Here is a 3,329-nt window from a genome sequence, read left to right as displayed (position 1 = left end):
AAAGAACAAATAATATAAGCATTTCCTCATATATGTTGCATCATCTATACCACCTGCATCAATGGTTGCATCAATCAGGATACTATAAGAATCACATTTAGGCAACAATTATCCTTCAATAAGTGATCCAAGACTCTGAGAGCTAATCCAAGCTTTTCTCTAATATAATATATGTGACTACATCAGGTAAACAACCTCGGGTTCTCATATGGTCCAAGACTTTAATAGCAGAATTGATGAGGTTCAGCTTACAAAACTCACTGATCACTGCATTATAAGCAAACACATCAGGCTCTCCATTTGATTGCAAGGTCTCTATGACCCTTAATGCTACATAATAATAATAATAAATCAAATCTCAAAAGCTACATAAGCAAGTTTGTGCATCAAAATTCATCACTAACAACATGTCTCACCAGTACTATTAGATTTGTGCATCTACATCCATCACTAACACCATGACTCTGAATTTCAAAAATTGCCACATGAAAGTGTGATAGGTCGAAATATGGTATTGAATTGAAGACCTTCAAGTGAAGGGAATATGAATAAAGAGAAACTGGTAGGAACTTTAGTAATACAGGAAAAAGGGCCTTACCATTTTTAAGAAACCTACTAAATTTAAAAAATCTAATGGCGGAAGTTCACACGCAAAAGAAAATGACACTCAATAATACTACAGGAATTAAGATCTACTTTTAGATAAAACCAAGTAATTACACACTAACCTTTAGATCAAGTGTATAAAAAAGTCTTAGCTGACCATTACGAAATACACGTAGTTGCTTAAATACAGTTTCCTTTATTGCTTTGGCATATTCTAGGACTATTTGCCCTGCTGCATTCTGCTATTCACATTGCATATCAACATTGAGTTCTTCCACAGTACCACTATCATACTTGAATTTGCAAAGCCTGTGTAAAACTTCATTCGTCACTTCTGAAACCATAGAGGGTAAGTATTAAATAGAATCTATAAAAGTGAAGAACAATCTTGTCAGAAAAAATCTAAAATGCCAACAACTGAAAAGCGTGATTACGTGAAACAATGAGTGATCTGAATGTTGTGATTCCTGGTTGACAGCCTCAAAATTTCTCAAAGTCTCGATTTGTTGAGGTTCCACTACATTACTCTTCATCAATATTTGTGGTCAAATCAGTGATCCTAGAAAGAAAAATAAATATTAATGATACTGCCTACTAACAATATATTTATTTTAATTTATATTTTTTTGCTTATATAAGTTTGTAAATTATACCTTCTTGGTAATAGAACTTCTTTGTAGACCACGTTTCTTGTATACGATCCGGTTTTTTTCCTTCCTTGTTGTCTTTGACTAAAACCTTTGTTGTTGACATTGATATACCTCTTGATAATGCTACGTACAATTGTCCATGTGAAAAAACCGATTCGGGTAGATATACTCCAACATGTGGTATTGTTTGTCTTATTGTCATTGCAAAGCTAAGCCGAATTGGGAATTGTTCTCTTTTTGAATGGAAAGGATATCCTTCATTTTCTGCTGGAGAAAGTGGGATTCTAGGAAGAGGAACAAAGTTACCAGTAAATTGTCCTATTGTAATCTCTGCTAGGATAACATTTTTTTGAAATTGACGACAAACCATATGGGTTCCATTACATTCTCCATGTGAAGGATTCAAATTCCTTAAAAGCATTATTGGACAATTCTTCTTCAAAACTAATTTATGAGGTGGAAGTCCCTTCGGAGCCAATGAATTGAGGAATTCTTCTGGATATTGAGTTTCTGCATCATCAGTTGCTGAATCAAAGCTATAATACGTAACACTATCTCCTGGAAATAGATCAATAAGTTTGTCATTTAATTTGTCTACTGTTTCGTTCTTTGTAGCTAAGATTGCTCGTTGTGTAATGTATTCTGCCGAATATGCATGCTGTTGTAATGCAAGAAATATTGCATATATCAACTCATCTTCAAATTTTTTTTCATCGTCATATTTTATGACCATTTCATTTGGTATGTGAATCAAATATTCATATTCAATTGGCTCTTCCCCATTACCAACATGTAATAGGAATTCACTGAAAGAAGAATCACTGATTGCCCTCATATTGGTTGTCAATTGCAATTTCTTCATTTTTGGCCATAAATATGACATTACTAAACTTGCATCCACAGTTTCTGTTCTCGTACCACGAGGAACCATTGGAAGTACTTGCCTAAAATCTCCTCCGAATATGACAACCTTTCCTCCAAATGGTTCTGAGTTGTTTGTTATATCCTGCAATGTCCTATCAAACGCTTCAATTGCTTGACGTTTTGCCATTGGCGCTTCATCCCATATGATAAGTTTTGCTTTTCTTATTAACTTAGTTGTGGCACTTTGCTTTGAAAAATTGCAAACACTTGAATCATCGATACTTATTGGAATTTTAAACCTTGAATGAGCTGTCCTACCTCCTGGCATTATTGCAGCTGCTACCCCTGAGGTTGCTGTTGGAAGAGCAATTTGATTCTTTGATCTTATCGTTGCAAGTAGTGCACGATATAAAAATGTCTTTCCTGTACCTCCTAGCCCATCAATTAAAAAAATGCCACTTTGGCTATCATTCACTTGGTTTAGAATTTCATTGTATGCATTGTATTGCTCGGGATTCAACTTATTTGCCGCATCATAATCTTCTGGAGGAACTTTTATAGAAAATTCATCTACAATTTCTCTTGGTTGCTTTCCATTTAACTGATTGCAATTTTCTTTAAGTTGGGACAAATCATAATCTTTGTCACTTTTTCCCATGCTTTGTAAGAAAGAATTCACACTTCTTATTGTTTCTAATGTATAATATTCAGAATCTGCACTTGTTTTCTTAATGTCTTCAGACAATGCTTCATAATGATTACTCCATAGCTTTCTAACATCACCAAGCTCACAATAAACAAGTATCTGAATGAAGGAAAATTTTCAAATCTTGTTTCTCCCAGTACCATATCATTTGCCTATTGGGTAGATGCAGTTGTGAATTGATAACATATGGGAACATTTCATTCAAATTGAATTAAAAAATTCTCCATATGGCTTCTGGTGCTGACACCCATCTTGCATCTCTATATTGCTTGATTTCATCAAGTAAATATTCTCCATTACCATGTGATATAGAAACAGCCACACGATCATGTCCTTTATAAACATATTTGTATAGGTACTTTACTGCCTTCAATCCAGAACATATCTCAACATTAATATGGCAATCATATCTTGTCAAAATGTATGAATTATAAGGAACAACCCATCTGTTATCCAAATAATGTCGTCATACCTTAACTTGTATTCCAGTATTTCTTCGTCTA

At 34.1% G+C, this 3,329-nt stretch overlaps 1 long non-coding RNA gene across 1 annotated transcript; it reads right to left on the bottom strand.

Moving 5' to 3' along the window:
* Positions 1–734: 734 nt before the first annotated feature.
* LOC122061028 lies at positions 735–1,394 on the bottom strand. The gene is made up of 3 exons (XR_006134532.1): positions 1,260–1,394; positions 1,041–1,165; positions 735–940 (listed from the first exon to the last, which is right to left on the bottom strand). It is a non-coding gene; the product is annotated as an uncharacterized LOC122061028 (long non-coding RNA).
* Positions 1,395–3,329: the final 1,935 nt, after the last annotated feature.

This window comes from Macadamia integrifolia, chromosome 2, assembly GCF_013358625.1.
Source record: "Macadamia integrifolia cultivar HAES 741 chromosome 2, SCU_Mint_v3, whole genome shotgun sequence".
In the NCBI taxonomy this organism is placed as follows: Eukaryota; Viridiplantae; Streptophyta; class Magnoliopsida; order Proteales; family Proteaceae; genus Macadamia; species Macadamia integrifolia.
This window is presented reverse-complemented; position numbering and strand designations above follow the sequence as displayed.